Below are 19,634 nucleotides of genomic sequence, written 5' to 3'. Positions count from 1 at the left end.
CAAGGTTTGCAAAGCTTTCAGGAGGTGTTATCACAGGGGGCTGAGGAGCAGCTCAGCAGCTCTTACAATCATAGAATCATAGAACTATTCAGGTTGGAAAAAAAACCCCTCGGGATCACTGAGTCCAACCATCATCCCTGCTCTACAAAGTTCTCCCCTAAACCATCTCCACCAGCACCACATCCAAATGACCCTTCAACACACCCAGGGATGGTGACTCCACCACCTCCCTGGTGGGCAGCCTGTTCCAGTGTCTGGCCACTCTTGCTGGGAAAAAAATTATCCTAATGTCCAGCTCTTGGACACCCATGGGCTAGCTGGAAGCTGAGTTGGACCCTTAGCCTCACACAGCACATCCCAGTTCCTCCAGTGAGGAACCAGCAGCAGGGGCAGGAGCCCCAGGAGGCAGCACCCCAGGCTCCAGCCCAGCCCTGGGCTCCAGGCTCTCAAAGCAGCAGCTCAGGAGTGTCTCTGCCAGCCTCCCAGCTCTGCACCTTGTCACTGCCTGAGCCCTCATGCTGCAACATTTTGCACATGATGTCACCAGCTGGTGCTGGAGGCATGAGGGAGCTGATGCTCCTGCTCTGGGTCTTTGCTTCCTCTTTGCAGTCAAGCCTCTTTCTGTTCTCACTTCTCTTTCTTCTCCTTTAGCCCCTTTACCAACACTCAGCCAAAAACTGCATGAAATACCAAAAAAAGCAAGGTCCTTCCCAGCTCCCCTGCCCTCAAAAAGTGCTCAGGGTACAGCCCAGAGCTCTTTCCATCATGCTTCTTGCTCATAGGAAAGAGCCCTATGAGCTCATCACAAGAGAATCATCATGGAATGGTTTGGGTGGGAAGGGACCTCCAAGATCATCTAGATCCAACCCCCTGCATGGGCAGGGACACCTCCCACCAGCCCAGGCTGCTCCAAGCCCCATCCAACCTGCCCTTCAACACTGCCAGGGATGGGGCAGCCACAGCTTCCCTGGGCAACCTGGGCCAGGCTCTCACCACCCTCACAGGAGAGATTTTCTTCCTAACATCCCATCTCAGTCTCTCCCACCAGACCAGGTTGCTCACCAGGGATGATTCCACAGGCAGCTCAGCCTGGGTGTCCTCAGAGAGTTTGGGAAGCCATTAAAAATGTGGGGATAAACCATGGAAACCTGACCAAAGCAGGATAAACACTCACCTGAGAGCTCCCAAATGGCCTTTTCTGCCTGAGCCTCCTGCAGGAAGGACCTCACAGGCAGGTAGAGCACCCATGGGTGCAGGAAGGCAGGGACAGTCTCCTTAGCATGACACCCACTGGCCCTTGGGGTCATCCAAAGATGTGCTCCCACAGCCTGAGGGCAACCACGAAGAAAAAAAACCCAAAAAAACAACTCACCTTGTTGGTTTCGTTTTCACTTTCCCTGAACACTCCCCCTGGCCCTGGCTGGGCTGCCCCTCGAAACTGCCCCCACCCCAACCCCTGGGGGCAAACCTGAATATTGCAGGAGATGAATGACCTTAGAAAAATGTAATTACACAACAGGGCTCTGCTCTTAATAACTGAGTATTTTACTTGTCAATGTGCCTTAATTGAAAATGAGTAGGCGATCCAAGCTGCAGTTTTGCTGGCTGGCAAGCCTTTAATGCTATATTAATTGTAGTAATTAGCAGTCACTTTATGTTGGAGTCGTCTATAAATAGGGGGTCCATTAGTTTAGCAGAGAGTGTGATTTAAAATGCAAATAAAATCCCAACTATACAGATAAATCACTTCTTTCCTCCTGCCCCCCAGATTTACCGTGGCAAAAGGGCTGTGACATGGCTGGGATGAGCTGGGATGAGTCTGTTCATAGAACCATGGAAGGGTTTGGGTTGGAAGGGACCTTCATGATCAGCCAGCCCCAACCCCCTGCATGGCAGAGACACCTCCCACCAGCCCAGGCTGCTCCAAGCCCCATCCAACCTGCCCTTCAACACTGCCAGGGATGGGGCAGCCACAGCTTCCCTGGGCAACCTGGGCCAGGGTCTCACCACCCTCACAGCAAAGAATTTCCTCCTCATATCCAACCTCAAGCTCCCTCTCCCACTTCTCATCCATCCCCCTCATCCCATCCCTCCCTGCCCTTGTCCCAAGCCCCTCCCCAGCTTTCCTGGAGCCCCTTCAGGCACTGGAAGGTGCTCTCAGGTCTCCCTGGAGCCTTCTCTTCTCCAGGCTGAACACCCCAACTCTCCCAGCCTGGCTCCAAGCAGAGCTGCTCCAGCCCTTGGATCATCTCCATGGAAGGGAAGCAGTTTGGTCACTGGCTGCAGCAGGAGCAGCTGGGATGATCTCAGCACCCCAAGGAGACCCCAGGAGAGGGGTTTGCACCCAGAGGTGACTTTGCTCAGTGCTCCCACATCGGCAGCACCCAAACCAGCACCCCAACACTCACCACCCCAAGCCTCAGGCTGCCCAGGGTGGCTTGGAAGGGCACTGGGAGAATCCTGAGAGCTGCGTGGTGACAAAGCAGACCACAAAGCCAAGTGCCAGCCTGTCTGTCCCAGAGCAGTGGGAACGCTGCAGGGACAACCTTTTGGGGAGCAAAACCCCCCACCAGCTGTAAAGACAGAGGAAAAGGGAAAGCAAAGACTGGCTGGAATGAACCTTGGCCCCAACCAGGCACATCCTGCTGCTCACAGCTCATTAAAGACAAGCTCCACTTAGCTCATTATCACCAAGGGAAGAAGAAGTAAGAGAAAAAGAAGGAATATTCTTTTATTAACACAGAATAATATATTTAATACGTGAAATTACAGCCTGTACTCCCAGGGACAAAGTAACACCCTAAAATAAAACACTGGCTCCAAAAAGCCCCAAAGCAGAGCTATTAAAAACTTAAAAAGCACACACACACAAGAAATCTTTTTCACTGCTGACCAGGCCTTGGGTGAAGAGGGTTCATCCATTCCCTCCCTCTGGCAATGGCTCCTGCCTGCTGCTGGGGTGCTGATCTATTCCTGAGTATGGAAGGAACAACCATGGAGAGGAGAGAAAAAAAAGGAAGGAAATCAAAAAGGCAAAGGAGCTGAGAGGTCTCAATCTGCAGCAGGAGCAGCTCCCACTCAGGTGCTGTAAAAAGCCCCAGCACATCCCAACTGAAGATACATTTTTATTACTCTTCACAGAAGATTTCACCCATTCAATTATTTATCTTCCTCAAAGGTGACTCTATTGCACAGATGAGAGGAGGGAAAGGAGCCACCAGCTCCAGTTCCTCCTCCCTGCTCCCTGCAGGCACCATGGGCTGAGACAGGAGAAGGATTGAGACCCCCAAGCTCCCCACTCTGCTCACCCTCCCTGCATCCCCTGACCCAACGCCTGGGAGAGGGGCTGGGTTCCCGCTGCCCCACCAGCTCTTTTTTGGTTCCTAAGTCACTGGACTGAATAAATATGGGTCAAATGACCCCCCCTTTAGACTGCTTCAAACCACAGGTGACCCCTGCAAGTGCTTGGGGTGATGCCACCCACCTCTGGCTTAGGGGAGATCAGCAGCAAAGCCCTCGAGGCAGCAGAGCTGGGCTGGAGAGCAGGATTTCTTATCAGGAATCTTGCTAAGTCTAGAGAAAAAAACCCACAAAACACCCAGAGTGTTTCTCATCACAGAGTGACCAGACCTGGATTTGCCTTCCAGTGGTCTCCACTGACCCACACTCCAGCCGTGTCCACGGGCTCCCTTTGGAGCACCCAGAGGACAGCCCAGAGCAAAGCTGGGCATTAGCAGCTCCAGCACAGTTGCTTTGCCCCTGGCAGCCAGCTGGAATGACCCTGTGCTGAAGAAGTGGGAGGAACCAATCCATAAAGATGGTTCCCCTCCCTCCAAACCTTCTCCAGGACTTGCAAGAGCAACTCAAGGCTCAGCAGACACGTGAACCCTCCGAGCTGGCTGACAGATCTGCTCTTGCCTCCTGCCTTCTCAGGAGAAGTTTAGTGGGGAACCTGGGATTTACCTTGCTAAGGCCACCCTCAGGTGGGAGTCCTCCAAGACAACGTGGCTTTCCCTGACCCTCCTGCTGACATGTCCTCTCCAAGGCCCCGAGGAAGGAGCAGGTGGAGCGACCCAAGCTTGGGGTGTTGCCTCTCAACCAGGTGCTTGTAAGAGGGACAAGGGAAAAAACAAAGAGATGAAATAACATAAAAATGAACACAGACCCAACTTTGGCACGGAAGGCAAAACAGGATTGATCTTTTGCTCGACTTCCTCTGAAAATTGCTTCTCCAGTGCCTGTTTATGCACATTAATTGAACATCTGGCCCAGCTATGTGTTTGTTTAAGTCCTCAATCAATCCCCTTTCAGATGACTGCTAGATCAATAGGGTGGTAATTTAATAAAGGACATTTTCAGTTGGCTTTTTAAAGCCACTGATGGGATTTAATCCTTTCCTATTTTTCAAGAAGAAAAGGGGCAGTGGGAGAGAAGAACCAGGGGTCAAACCACAATCCCCTCCAGCAGCATTCTTTTCAGAGAAAGCCTGTGGTGAACTTCTCAACTCTCCTAGTCATGCTTCATCCTTCTTGAGGCGTGGCCCAGCTGCCTGTGATCAACACTGGTGTGACACTCGTGCTGCCAGAGTTCCCAGAGGTTGGCAGGAATTTCTAGGGAGCAAGTTCTCCTCCCAGGAACAGGAGCAGGGAGCTGGAGAGCACCTGGGAGTCTGTCTCACCCTCTTCCTCACCAAAGCAACACATGGACCTTTGCAACACTGTGAGGACATGGGAGAGCACAATCATCTACCCCCAAACCTTCCCTCCACAACTGTTGCACTGCAAGGAGCAGTCCCTCCAGCATCATCAGAGGTCCCAGGGCAGGGCAAGCTCCAAGCCTGGGCATCAGAGTGCTGGGAATGATGCATCCACCTGCCGTGGTGATTCCCAGTGGAAGAAGCTGCCAAGTTCAAGCCAACTAATGGTGCCTCAGGTTGTCCTCCCCTTGCAAGAGAGGGAACAGGCTGGATGTTTAATTGTTAAGCTGAAAAACCAGAGGCAGAAGAGCTCGACCAAAAGCTCCTTTGGGTTCATGATGTGTTTACAATCAGGGTTTCACCAGGCAGGAATTAACATCTTCCTGCCTCCTCCAACCCCTTTGGCTTTTCTGTCACTCACTTTCAGCCCAGAGCTGGTCCCAGTGCCAGGGAGCCTGCCTGGCCTTGGACATGGAGAAGTCTCCTGCTCCATTTCATGCCATTCCTCCTTCCCAGAGCCTGCACGGTTCAGCAAGGGGAGCAGTTCCCCTCTCCTCACTGTGCCCTTGCACCAGCCTGGCCAGATTCCCTCTTCCCAGCCTCCATCTCCAGCCTGTCCATGATTAATTTCCTCTAATCCCTTTTTTCACAGCCATCTTCTCTAAACCCTTTATCTTCCTCCAGGCTGCAATTCCCTCCCTTTGCTGCTTCTCCACTTCCTTGCTGTGCTGCCTGTCCCACAGCTCTGGGTTAACCAGTGCTGTGCTGGGAGAAGGGATTATGTCCCTGTCCTTCTGCTCAAGTGCCCCTGCTCTCACACCCCAGGACTGCCTTTCCCTCCTAACAACAAGCATCCATCCCAGAGGCCACACCAGCTCTGCCCACCTTGTTTCTGTCCCACTTTTGTCACCAATTTAGATCTGGGCTTTTAGATCATGTCCTTTTTCATCTGATTAATGGGCTTCACTCAGCTCCTTGCAAGGCTTTGCTGGACTTTGCTGTCAGGGGTCAGAACTTCCCACCTCTTGCTCCATCCTTTAGGATCAACCCCCAGCTTCAGCAGGACACTGTGGGGTGAAGGACAGGGAGAGGTGGGTCCTTTCCTTCCCATCCAGCTTGCTCGGTCTCCTGGAGGGACTTGCTTGACACCGACACAGCTGGAAAACCCTTGATTTGGTGGCAGGCAACGAGCTGTGGCTGCTCCATCAAACCCATCCGTGGGATTTGGCTGCAAAACTTCCCATATTGATTGTCTTACAAGGCCTCACCAGCGGGCAGGGAGCTGACCCAGGTCACAGCCCCGTTGCAGTGCGAGCATGAAGGATGTTCCTCGAGAGAGACTCCAGCCCAACACCCTCCCCCTGCTCCAGAGCAGCCTCTGTGCACTGCAGGAAACCAGAAGAGCCCAAATCTATAAATAAAAGGCATGAATTAAACATGACTCTTGCATTTTCAAGGGTCAAATAAGTATTCGGTCACTTAGCAATATCATCTACTCCCACGGGGGGGGGTGGGAAAAAAAGGGAGAATAACAGTAAGTGCTTATCATGACTTGTTGTTTATTGAGTGACGTTTTGAAGGACCAAATCTCACCCCTGCTGTGAGCGTGGGAGCAAAACTCAGGCCCACACACAGCTCCTCCTAAACACACAAACCTCCTCTAAAAAAGGCAGGTGACGACTGTCCCTATTTTAAAGCTGGGCAAAAATTTCCACAGAGAAGAGGCTAGATAGATTAATTTGACATACTTTGGCAGAGACAGGAAGGCAGCCCATCCTCCTGCCTCGCCAGGCAGGGAGGGAACAAGACCCACAACCCCTCCATCATCTCCAGGAGCAATAGTGGCTCCTCCTTCACTTGGCAGCAAACGCGCCCTGCGACGGCAGCTCCCGGGTTTCAGGGGCTCCTCTGAAACGTCTCATAAACTCCCTCATTTCCGTTCAGTCTGCCCAAACAGACCTCAGGGCACGTTGTGGTGCAGGTGCTGACCAGGCCATGCATACCACACCCCCAAACTCCCCTCTCCATCCCCAGCAGGGAGCACAGGAACAAACCCAGTGGCGACAGATCCGAGGTGTCAACAGCTTTTCTGCTCCACTGCAGTCGCTACAAATCACAGCCAGATTTTTCATTTCCAGGCTGGTAATAGATGAGAAGGAACCCAAGCCAAGCTCCCCGACGCCTCAGACTCTCCCCATCTTGCAGGAACAAAATCACTTCCCACAACCCCATCCAAGCTCATCAGTGGAGCCACAGGGGCTGGAGCCGCACAGCCCGTCCCGCCTTCCCCGTTTGTATCTCAGGATTGTCTCAAGCACAAGAAACTCCTTCTCATGATAAAGCTGCCTCAGAGTTGGGGACTCGGCCACTGCCAGTGCTTCCCAGTGCCCATCCCCACCAGCTACAGCTGCACCAGTGCTGGGCACGAATTGGTTTTAACACACAGCAGGGCTGGGTCATGAAGGGAATCATCCCTTTAGCCACTCGTGGGGCTGCCTTACCCGGATGTCACCCCCCACACAGCAGAAATTTTATGCAGCATTGTATTTCCATTGGGTTCATTTACTTACAGGTATCAGAGTGACTTCATTCCTGGTCTCTTGAATTGGCCCCACTGCTCATACCAGCTCTCGTGCATCTGCTTCTCCAAGGCCTCCGTTGCTCTTGCTGCGGCAGCTGCAGCTGCAGCTCCTTCCCCTTCACCTGCCAAAGTACCACAGAATCATGGGATGGTTGGGGTTGGAAGGGACCTTCAAGATCATCCAGATCCAACCCCCTGCATGGGCAGGGACACCTCCCACCAGCCCAGGTTGCTCCAAGCCCCATCCAACCTGCCCTTCAACACTGCCAGGGATGGGGCAGCCACAGCTTTCCTGGGCAACCTGGGCCAGGCTCTCACCACCCTCACACCGAAGAATTCCCTCCTCATCTCCAACCTCAATCTCCCTCTCCCACTTTTCATCCATCCCCCTCATCCCATCCCTCCCTGCCCTTGTCCCAAGCCCCTCCCCAGCTTTCCTGGAGCCCCTTCAGGCACTGGAAGGTGCTCTAAGGTCTCCCTGGAGCCTTCTCTTCTCCAGGCTGAACACCCCAGCTCTCCCAGCCTGGCTGCAGAGCAAAGCTGCTCCAGCCCTTGGATCACCAATATCCTGGAGATCTCCTGTGCAAGGTGAGACTACCCTGCAACTGAAGCTGCAATTAAGAACAGTGAAGGCACCATGAGATGGAAGCAGCAGCCTCTGGAATTTCAGGATTCCCGTGGGTACTGGGATCCCAGTGCAGAGCAGAATGTCCCCCCCTCGGCCCTGCAGATGCTGTGAGCACAAACCCACAGACACCTGGAGCTTTTCCAGTCTCAGCCTCCTGCAAAGACCTTCCCAGTGAACAGCACTGTTTAAATTACACCCCAAAAAATAACCCCAACCTGATGTGCTTTTTCAATTGGGAAAATGAATTAATCGCCCAGAAGACAGACCCAAAAAATATATTAAAATCTATGTAGTCTTCCATATATTCCTCCCAAACTGAGGAAGCTGGATGCTCAGCACGTGTAAATCTCCTGTAAATGGCATTCATGTTAACGATCCTTCCCTGATTTACACCATCAGAGAAATTAGCTTCCTCTGTGCCTGGGTCTCTGTGCACATCTGTCCTTGGAGAATCAATAAATAAAACTAGAAAATAATATTCATCCACCATTTATTCTGCTTAATTATTTAAACTTCAGCGTCTGGAAATAATAAAGGAGTAATAAAGAGGAGATTTAGCATCCACTGCAATTGCTGGGAGCATCCCATGTTATTTCCTTTACTTTTTAATCTTTTCCTCTTTTTTTTCAGTTCACCAAATTGCATCAATTTATTACAGTTCTTGCAGAACTGATTCGTTGGGGGTGATGAAGAGAAATGGGCTGCTCTGCTCTCCTGTGTCCCCCAAGTCCTGCTCATTAAGAAGGATGACTCTTTCCCACCAAGGGAGCATCTTGCAGGATGCCTGAATGGCAAAGACTTTTTAAAAGCAAGATGTAACTTTGGAGGGTAAATGATATTTCTGATGACAAACTGCAGGAAGGATCCAAACAAGAGATTCCAGCTCCTAAAAGAGAGGCTGCAGAAGACAAATCCCTGCAGAAACCTGACTGAACTTCCACTGTAACTTCAGGAAGTTGGGATGGGTGAAGTCAACTTACTTTAAAAAAGAGGCTTTCCTTGATGTCTGGCCTCCTTGGAGCAGCTGGACCAGTGGCAGGAGACAAATCATCTTCCCCGCTGCCCAGTAAATGTTTGGGGAGAGTTTCTGGATTTTGGGATCTCTGAACTCAATGGTCTTGGACAGATCCATGTCTCCAGGCTCCATCAGAACCTCACGACCCAGACCAGACTCTGCCTGAAAAATGACACCGTGCTTCAGCTGCTGGAGGATGAATGGATCTGCTGTCAGCCTGGGAGGAAAAGGCAAAAAAAGCCAGGTGAGGGAAGAGCTGATGAAGCCAGAGCACAGGGGCTGGGGTCAGGGAAGGGTCCTGCCCTGCCTGTGCTCCCACGGGGACAGCCCCAGCTCCCGAGAGAGCCATCAGGCTGGAATGGAAACACCAGTGGGCTCTGACCCCACTGTGACAGGGCTCTCACCTGCCACGTCCTCCCCACGCCCCATGGAGATGAGCCCGTGGTGTCCTTGTCATGCTGGGATTCAGCACAAGTGCCCTGAGGATGGAGGGGCAGGGATGAGCAGGGTGGGACTGGGAAGGAGCTGTGGAGGGGCAGGGATGAGCAAGGTGGGATTGGGAAGGAGCTGTGGAGGGGCAGGGATGAGCAGGGTGGTGTTGGGAAGGAGCTGCCCAGCTGCCTCCTCTCCCCAGTTGCTGTTTCCAGCCACCTGCACATCTGCACATGAAGCCCCAGCTGCCACTGGCAGCTGCTTTGCCAGATGTGCCAGCAGCTGTGTTGCCACCACTGCCACACTCAGCACCAGCCTGCTGGCAGCCCCCAGACCCACCCATCCAGCACTCAGCTCCTGCACCCCTCCTGCAGAGGATGGGAAACTTTGTGACACAGAGAGCACCTGGATCCATCAGGTTTGGGTCTCAGTTGCCCTCCCTTGCAGGCCAGGTCACCCTGCAGTGGCTGCTGCACCCCCTGGGTGGGATGTGCACACAGGGGAGGCTGCAGCACCCAGAGGCACCTGGCTGGCAGTGCTGGCTGGCACCCACCACAAGGTGGGCTCCCACCACCAAGGACCTGGCAGAACCCCCAGCAGCTCCACGGCTAACACGGTGCTCAGCACTGGACAGACCCACTGGTGAAGCCCCAGTAGCAGCTTCCCTGGCCTGGCTGAGCTACCCCATCCCTTCCTGGTTGGATGGGGCTTGGAGCAACCTGGGCTGGTGGGACGTGTCCCTGCCCATGCAGGGGGTTGGAACTAGATGATCTTTAAGGTCCCTTCCAAATCAAATCATTCCATGATTGCATGATTCCCAGCTGCCTGAAGGATGGCTCTGGCAGAGCCAGCACAGTTTCCCACCAGCACAGCTTCCTTCCTCCTCCCCCACTCCCTGACCCATTTCCCCAGGATTGCTTTTGCTGGGTGGCTCAGAGTGACTCCTACCATATGCTGCAGATCCCAGCACACACCACGTTCTGCTGGCTCTGGAGAAGGAGGCAGCAAAGTGTCAGGGCTCGCCTGGTACCGAAGCTCTTCACTGTCAGAAAGAGGGCAAAGCCACCACACACCTCCCCACGGCCTGGCTGGGGTCCTGCTCAGTCGGATGCTTGAGCCAAGGGGGATGCCAGGAGAGAGATGAGCTCTCAGGACACCTTCCAAAAGGGAAAGGGACCTGTTCCTGAGCTTATCAGGCCCTCCTGGAGCTCAGCACTCTCTGCCTCGCTGGGAAAAGCAGATGTAACACCAGGGAGCATTTTCCCAGGCCAGAAGGGCAGAGTTTGGAGACCTGGTCTCCATGCACTGGAGATATCAGTTGAAGGGAGAAGCAGAGCCTGGGTTTTTGGGGCAGAGCACATGCTGTGAGCCAAACAGCAGAGCTTTCCAAGGCCAGAAATCCCATCCAGTGTCCCTCTTTGCTGTGCTGAAGGAATCATCCCACCCCTGTTCTGGAAAGAGTTTCCCCAAACATCAGCCAAACGCACAGCTTGGAAGAGCAGCCCCAGGTGACAGGTACAAGCTAAAAAAGAATGAACAAAAACTGTTAACAAGATCAAAGACCTAAATCTCCAGCCATGAAGATCAGACAAACAAGCCACAGCCCAGCCAAGGCTGCACCAGGGCCAGGACCCCCAGTCCACAACCTGCCCTATAAGGTCACTGCAAGGTCACCTTTCCTCTCCCCAGAGCCCTAGAAATCAATGAAAAAGATGGGAAATTATTTACCATGGAGATTTTGAGAGCAAGCAACTAATTAATAAAAATAAGTATTGCTAATACCAGGCTTTTATACAGCACTTTAAATTGCAAATTACTCTTGAAGCGTGTATTATGAATTAAATCATTTGCATCCACTATGGCCCTCATATATAATTATTTATCCCCATTAATAATTTGTGGAGAAATGTGAGACCACACGAGACTTACAATAAGATCTTTCCAGCAGCTGGACTGAGTCTGCTTACTGCAAATCCTTGTCTATATTTATAACCACTCAGTCCCAGTCCCCCCTGAAGGCAGGTGGCCGGTTGTTGTCCCCAGGAATGTGGGGACTTCAGCACTTTTCACACAGCCCTGATGGAAACTCCAGTAGGAGACTTCATTTGTTTGTGCATTTTGGGTTCATTGATCTGCTGGTGGCCCTAGGACCAGCTGTGCAGGCAGGAAAAGGAATTGCTGTATCAAACTCAGCTACTAAAAGCCCTGCAGCAGTGGCTGCTCCAGCAGGGAAAGCTTCCTGAATCCTTTCAGAAGATGCTTTTGCAGTCCTCTCTCCCTCTGCCAGTGCTGCCCTGAACCATGAGGCTGGTTTATGCTCAGAGCATCTGATCTCCTTTGAACACAAGCCACAATTTTCCATCCCCCTTTCACAAAACAATGCCTTGTTTTCCGAGGTGCCAAGGCCTGGGGGCGTTTTGAGGGTTGGGAGATGGTGGGGAACTCACAGCCAGATGGATGTTTGGACTCTGTCCTTCCAAGCCAGTCTGGAGACCCCAAATCCACATCTGTCATCCTCAGCTCCCGCAAGATGATCAAGTGCCAGAGGAAGGACAGTGTCCTGGCACAGCAGGGGCTGGCTGGAGGCTCAGCTGGGCTCTGCACTCCTTCAGGCTCCTGCTGGACCTCAGACAGACCTGGGGCAAGGAGAAGAGGTGCTCCACTGTCTGAAACCACAGACAGATCTTGAGCTGGGGGAAAGGAGGGAAAATGAAGCAGGAAGCCCCCCTGCATGAATTAGTGGAGGCTCAGAGAGCAGCTTCCAGCCCAGCACCCAGGGCTCTGCCAGGACCCAAGCTCTCCCCGAAAGGGTAGGATGGGGCAGCCCTCCCTGCCAGAGATGCAGGCTTGCCTTTCCCTTAGGAAAATGAATCCCTTCAGCAGATCTGTCCCCTCCACCGAGGTTAATTTATTAGCAGGGAAGGGAGGAGCCCCGTTGCTTTAATGAAACGTTTTGGCTGGGCGCACAGAAAATGTATTCACCTAATAGACCTATTTATTCCTCCTGCAGAGCAGCCCCACTTCCCCATTGTGTTTTATCCTTTACTGCATTAGAAATGTAGTCTTTTTACTCTGCCTTCAAAGCAGAGGCTTCCAGGGAAATTAATGTAAGGGAAGGCTTCAATGGACATGAAGCTCAAGGCATCCCCTCGTGCAGCAGGCAGCCCAGAGAGGCACGAGGGACACATTCACCACGGACCTGCTTGTTCATGGTGACACAAGCACAACAGGTGCTTGTTTCCCCTCTGCTTGTCCCCAGAAATCCATCCTCCTGTGCTCATCCCTGGGGTAGCTCCACGTGACAGCTGCAATTACTACTTTCCCGTCACAAGATGTATCTGCCCCTTTGGTGTGTGAATTACAATTATTTTTGGTGAAAGGGGAAGGGAGATGAAGTTAACTCTTGTTTCCAGCTTGAAGAGCCTGGTTGAAAAATTACACCAAGCTTTCCTAGCTGTTTGTTGTCCATTAGACTTACATATTTAAAAGCAGTCCTCACCAGAAGAAATTGCTCCTGGGCTTTTCCTCCACCTCCTTGCTCCAGCTTGCTGGATGGGGAGTCAGGATTCCTGTCTGGGAAGCCAAGGCAGAGGATGACCATGATCAAGGCTCCTTGCCTCCACTTCCCCACCTGCAAAACAGGGCAAGCGACCCAAATCCCAGAGGAGAGGCAGCATGGGGTGAACACAGAGCAGGGCAGGGAGCTGAGTGCTGCAAGGCACAGCACCTCTGGAGCTTCAGGGAAGCTGCAGGAAACAAGACGGACAGAAAAAAGGGAGAGTTTTTAGCATCTGCTCTTGCTTTTGTAGCATCACTGCAGCCACCTCCCAGAAACAAAGCCAAGCTTAAACCAATGTATGCTTACAGAAAGTCTGTTGGCACAAACTGAACAGGGCCAGGTACCACTGAGTGTTTGTTCTGGACATTACAAATGCAGCTGGGATTGGAGGTTGTTTTTCCTTAACTCCTAACCCATAAGAAACCTCCACTGCCAATCAATAGGTTCTTAACTCCCACTGCCTAGGAAAACAACAACAACAACAACAACAACACAAAACACACCGAAACACACAAAAAACCAACCCCATCCTAACAGATTAGTCCTGTCAAAAGGGAGGGGAAAAGCCACCTAACAGAATCACAGAGCGAAAAGTTACAAACTAGCAAGAGGTGACAAGTAATTATGGAGCAGGGAAATGTATAGGGAGCTCATTTGGGCGAGCAGCGACTGATTAACAGTCACACCATTTATTTTCTTTATTTATGGGCTGGCACCGCAGAAAATTGATACGAAACACCCCATATACTACACAGCTGGTGACATGTGCAGCAAATGAAGAGTCTGGGAAGAAATCAGCCTGAATTACACCGACGGTTACTCAACCTCCCCCTTCCTGCCTCTCCCATCCTTTAAGCAGCCGCTCCTCGGCATTCCCGGCTCAGCAGGACCTGGGGAGCAGCCAGGTCACATCTTTGTGGCTGTCACCTCCCGCCTAGAGACCCTGCAGCTCCTTGGCCAGCAGCTGTGCTGCCGGCAGCCACAAGTACCCCCCGTCCAGGTTGTGCGAGAAGAAATAATCTGTGCTCAGCTCAGCGGCTGCGCGGCCGCATCCTCCTCTGAACCCACCTCCTCACGGGGGTGGGGGGGCTCAGTCTGCAGCGTGGAAGTTCATTGGGGTGGGATTCAGGCCACCACCCTCCCACCTAAACATCCTGCTGCTTGAATAAGGAGCTCCCCCTTCCCTCCCCCTGCTTCCAACCTCATTGAGGAGCGTGAAACATCAAAACGAACGTCTGAGCTCTTCGCCCTTCCACGAATGAGCAGCAGCAGCAGCTCAGCACAGGCAGGTTTTGCTCCCAGGAGAAAAGCAGGAATGTTCTGTAGCCCATCTGCACAGTACCGAGAGCTGGAGCACCCGGGGGGGTGGGGGGCAGGACAATGTCCATGTCCCGTCGGACCCTCCCTCTCCAAGCACTCGAATCCACCTCCTACAAGTAGAAACGCCCCATTCCCAAGATAAAAGCAGGACCATGAAAGGCTCCCAGTCCCCTGGGACGGCTGTGGTTCAACGCCGGTGCCCGCAGGCAGCTCTCTCTCCCCAGGGGTGAAAGCCAGAGGTGGCTTTGATGGGACACTCACTGTCTGCAAACAAAAGCGACCACCAGCAAAGGGCACCTTCCAGAGGGGTCTCCCTGGGGGGACCAGGCATCCCTGGGAGGACGGGGACGGGGGAGGATGCTGTGGGGCAGGCTCAGGAGGCACAACAGGCAGCCCCGAGGAACTTCAGCTCCGCTCCCCCCAGCGAGCTGCTGTGCTGGGTTTTGCTCTGGAAAATGGCTTTTTATAGAAACTTCTCAACAGCAGCAAAAAGTTCGTTACGTTTGGAGGGGGAGAAGCTTTCCAGCATGCTCAGAACAGAACATCTCCTTCTTCTTTGCCTTCAGAAGTGCCGTCTTGTCTCAAGATCCTGTGTTTTGTGCTGGAGAGGAAACGGTTTCAGTATGAAAAGGAGGTGAAAGGAGAAAAGCTCCACAATTTTTTTAAAAAAAAGACTAGTTCTTTTCACCCAAAACAGTTTCAAAAATTCGTCATGTCCTTACACTCTCTGCACTACTGATGTTTCCCTCTGCTGCTGGTTCCCAGTTTCACCCAGGCTTGGGCATGCCTGCACCCACCCTGCTTCAGAGCTCAGGTTGCTCACAGGGTGCCCCCCCCTCCTCTGCCCAGGCAAATCCCCTCATCTCCCCTGTGTTACCTCCACTCTGCCTGCTCCTGCCAGGGCTGCTCAGACACTGTTGTCACCATGGAAGACTCTGGGATGCTCCAGCAAACTGAAACAAGGCAGGAGAGGGGCAGTAGGTAGCACCTGTGAGCAAAAAAGTCACATTATCAGCCCCCAGTTTCAGCAGGGCGAGTGAAAGTCTCCTCTAACCCTCCCCCCGAGTTAGGCAAAGCTCCGAGTGCCCCTTTAAGAGGGATGCTCAGTTATGAAACACGGCCGATTTAAATGCAAATTGGTGAAAAAAAAATACAACTTTATTAAAATGCAAACGGCACATCAAGCCTGCTGCCTCCTGCGCGTCTCCCCGGCTGCTCCACAGAGTGGCTGAAGCCCCAGGAATCCCAGGAGCTGACAGCACAGGGTGCCCTCCTGCCACTTGTCCTGGTGTTCTGGCAGAGAAGCCAGCAGGGTGACTCCAAGGGGGCCACGGCCGGAGGAGCCAGGTGGGAGCAGCCCTGGTGAGCGTGGCCCAGAGGGAAGAGCAGCTCCAGACCTGCCTCCCTCTGAGCTCCCTGTCGTGCAAGGTGTCAGTCTGCCACAGCCTCACCTCCCAGCGAGACACGGAGATCAGGTGTCCCAGCACTGCTATTTCGAAGGGAATAATTGCTGTTTTCCTATTTCCTGAGATCTTTTCACGTAACTTGTTCCTATAGGAGCGGAAAAGACCAAAAAAAAACCCACCCCAACAAAAAACAACCACCACCAAAGAAGTGACCAGGAGAGATGCCAGGGAAAGCAGAGCGTGGCATCTCGTAGCAAGGGCAGGTCTGGGGCCAGCAACACCCGTGGGGCCAGAACCTTGGGTGTGACCCATGATCACAGCCACCGAGCACCCAAGTTACCAGTGGGAGAAGCCCAGAGACCCACAGGGCAGCAAAGCTGAGGGGAAAAGAGAGAGAGCCCGGGCAGCAAAGGCTCACGGCGGGTCCTGCAGCGGGCGCTGCCAGGGGCACGGGCTGGCTGCAGGCACAGCCAGCAGCTGCAGCCTCACTGGCACTGGGCTTCCCGTGCTGCAGGGGCAGTGATCCCTGCAGCCCTCCAAGCCAGCCACCCGACACTTGCAGAGCCTCACAGTGCCCACCTCCCCCCCACAGCAGTGGGGTGCGTCCCAAGGCAGCAGGGGGAGAGCGAAACCCACGACCCTCACTTGCAGGCCAGGGAGCAGCTGGGAGCCAGCACCCTCCACCCACTCCTCAGGTGGCTTCAAGCACGGCCACGGCCTTGCTCTCCACCAGGACACCATGGGTCTGGGATTGTGGGACACCGAGGGACCAAGGCAGAGATTTCACAGGGCAGCTTCTCCCTTGCAGTGTCTCCCCACAACAGCCCATCCCCGCAGAGCTGCGCGGTGCCGACCCACCCGCTCGCAGCCCCACGCTTCCCCGCTTGCCCAGCTCCTCTAGGAAGTCGTGGCTGTTGCCTTCAGCCACCAGCTGGCCCAAGTTGCTGGAAGATTATTAAAGATAGCAGGGACTGGAAAAGGTTCATTCCTTCCAGGAGGCTGGTTCCCTCAGGAAAGCATTTAATTGCTTTTTGAAGTGATCCCTCAGCCTCTGCAGGAGCCTCTCCTGACCACCCAACCATCCTGGTCCGTATTCATCCGCAGGATCTGATTTTGACATTGTTTTTCTTTCACTTCCTATTACTGTTCCCCTAATCCTCTCCTCCAGCCCTTTCCCATCCTTCACCCTGCATCTCTCACTCTGTCCTTCCTCACTCTGGCTTTCAAACATCCTCGTTCTGATATTTAGCAAGGGAAATGTCACCATGAGACACTGCGAGGCTTAGAGATGGACCTGAAATCAAATCCCTCCATGTAAACAGCCCGGAGCGTCGGCAGGATGCAGCTAAGCAAAGTCCAGCAGATCATGACAGGACACAAGCAAACCTCTAATTAATGACCTGAGGAAGGGGCTGCCCCAGGTAGGTCTGAGCTCTCTGCTGCAAAACCACCATGGCAGGGACTGACCACACAGCTCAGGGAAGATCAGGTCTCATCCTGGTCACCTCTTTCATCTTGCACCATTTGTAGGAACAGTGATGGGGGAGAGAAGACAGGTCCCAGTCTCCCCACCACAGAGAGGAACCCGTGCCAGCAGTTATGGGACACTAAAGAAACCAAACCTGGGAGAGCACCACAGAACAACTTTCTTACTTTCCGCTATTTATGGAAACACCCATTTTTGCTTAGGCTGTTTAAAAACAGGCATATAACAAAACCAAGGACCAAACAGACCCGTGAAGCCCTCACACCTCCGTGCAAGTCTGGAGGAAGTTTTGCTGAGCAAAGCCCCTGGGAGCTGTCTGACAGGTCAAACCCTACGTTCTCTGCCCCCTTCCTTCCACACCACCACCACTTCATCACCATTTGGTATTTAGCATCCAGCATAATAGGCTCCTCATCAAGCACATGCCAGCTTCATGAAGCATTGCTTCATCTGTCATTGTCTCCAGGCTGTCTCACCTCCCTCCCAGGCATCATCGTTCCTGCACCTCTCGAAACACTTTGTGAAAAGCCACCAAATGGGCTCCGAGCCAGCTCAAAAGTTACAGCTCCTGAAGAATGAGCTGGACTTGCTGTTCCCTAAACACGGCCCCGTCTGCTGCTAGCAGAGCTGATATATTTATTTTCATTAAATTTAATTCATGGATATTCATCTCCTCCTGCCTCCCCCCTCCCTAGCTCGGTTTGCTGAAGCAGCAGGGCTCGGGGAAAGGAGCCACCTTCCAGTTGATTTCTTATTCAGAGAAGCCAGGTCCATGTTCCTGTCCCATTTAATTAACATAGAGGGAGAATTGGGTTGCACTGGAAATCACTGTGCTCTGCCTCACTGCACACAGCAGAAACCTGCACCAGCCTCTTGCTCCCAGCACCAAGCCAGGAACAGTCAGGGCAGAGGGTCCCCTCACTCCATCCCAAACCCCCTCGTGCCAGCACAGCCACCATTCCCAGCTGGAATGGAGATGCTCCAAACTCCTGCCACAAGATTTCCTTGCAAGCTCCAGCACTTCCCGGCCCGAGAGATGAATTTCACCAGCTCTCCCTGCCTGTCACCCAGCCTCTCCCAAGCGGCAGGATCTGAATCACAAGTGAAATATGTCTCTATCCCCCCCCGCCCAGCCCGCTCCCCTGTGCCTGGTTTTGAAACAACAGCTAAATAACCTTCCTCTCCACAGGCTGCATAAATCACCCAGACAGGCTGAAGTGACACAAGTGAATGGCTGAGGTTTGAGGCAGTTTTTCCTGGCCAGGGATAAAAATAATTAAAATAAAGCTAGAGAAACTCTGTTACCAACTTGCCTTCCAGTGTCAGGCTGAGGCTTAGCCAAGAGAAAACACATTTGGGGTTTTGGTGGAGGTGGCACCTCTGCTGGCAGGAGGCACAGCACAGGGATGCAGCCTGCCAGGGCATCTCGGGGTTTGCTGCTCCATCAGTGGAGGATTTAGGGGACCTGATCTTGCCTCTCTGCCCACGGGTCACTGAAACAGCCCTCAGCAAGTCCCCTGAGCAGGATCTGCAGCACTTTAAGTGTGCAACAACCCGAGGTGAACTGGAGTGGGAAGGAGGGAAAGTGTTAGGGCTAGACAGAATAAAATACTTGTGTAATAAGTGCTAAATTATGTAGCATAAGTTACAGGGGAATACCCTTAAAGACTAAATTTCCCATTGTGAAGAACTGCTCCCTGTTCAGAAGCACACTAATTATTTCCTTAAACAAGGATGAGCTATAAGTAATTCAAGGGTTTTATCCCTCACACTTTGCAATAATGTAACGGAGCGAGTGACAATAAATAAATCCCAGAATGAAACGAAGGTGGCAGATTTCCCTCCCAGAAGGAGCAAGGATGCAGGACTGCACTTCCCAGTTGGTGAGTTAGGAGGAGGTCGAGGCAACCAAGAGACCAAGTGCCCAGGGGAAACTCTTCCTCAGCTCAAGCTGCAAAGAAGAGACATCAAGGTCCCATCCTGCCCATCGCCGGTGTTCAGTAACCCTCTCCTGGTGGATCTGGTGCTTTCCAGACCTGGCAAAGCTGTTGAGCTCTCCATACAGAACACCCCACGGCTCAGGATAATGCCTGAAGCAGCCCTTTGCCTCCAGACCTGTCACTCCCCCACACCAGTGATTATATTTATCCTCACTGTGCGTTGAGGATGTTGGATAGATTTTCACCTGGTGGATGATCCAGCTGCTCTCCAAGTCAATGCAAGGAGGCCCCTCCTGTTCAGCTGAGCTTTGGGTCAGGCTGGGGATGGGTAAAGAACAAAAGCCTAATCCTGAATTTCTCAAGCTGTGCTATACACACATTTCAGAGCAGCTTCAACATTGACTTTCAGAGCCTTTGAATCCAGCTTTCCCACACTGGAGACCCAGGCTGGGGCCATGTATTTAACCAGAAAGCAATAAACTGCATCTCTCCCCTCGCAGTTAATTCTCGTTCAATGCATTCTTAATATTCAATTACTATTTATGTAACATGCAGCAAAGGATTATCCTAT

At 52.7% G+C, this 19,634-nt stretch overlaps 1 long non-coding RNA gene across 2 annotated transcripts; it reads right to left on the bottom strand.

Moving 5' to 3' along the window:
• Nucleotides 1-9,301: 9,301 nt before the first annotated feature.
• LOC127393675 (uncharacterized) lies at nt 9,302-15,773 on the bottom strand. 2 transcript variants are annotated; one of them, XR_007891532.1, is made up of 6 exons: nt 15,683-15,773; nt 15,109-15,219; nt 14,733-14,832; nt 12,852-13,098; nt 10,301-11,988; nt 9,302-9,399 (listed from the first exon to the last, which is right to left on the bottom strand). It is a non-coding gene; the product is annotated as an uncharacterized LOC127393675 (long non-coding RNA). The 2 variants fall into 2 exon arrangements; XR_007891531.1 differs by lacking the exon at nt 15,683-15,773 and having other exon boundaries at nt 15,109-15,275.
• Between the last annotated feature and the right edge of the window lie 3,861 nt (nt 15,774-19,634).

Source organism: Apus apus, chromosome 23 (assembly GCF_020740795.1).
Source record: "Apus apus isolate bApuApu2 chromosome 23, bApuApu2.pri.cur, whole genome shotgun sequence".
NCBI lineage: Eukaryota > Metazoa > Chordata > Aves > Apodiformes > Apodidae > Apus > Apus apus.
This window is presented reverse-complemented; position numbering and strand designations above follow the sequence as displayed.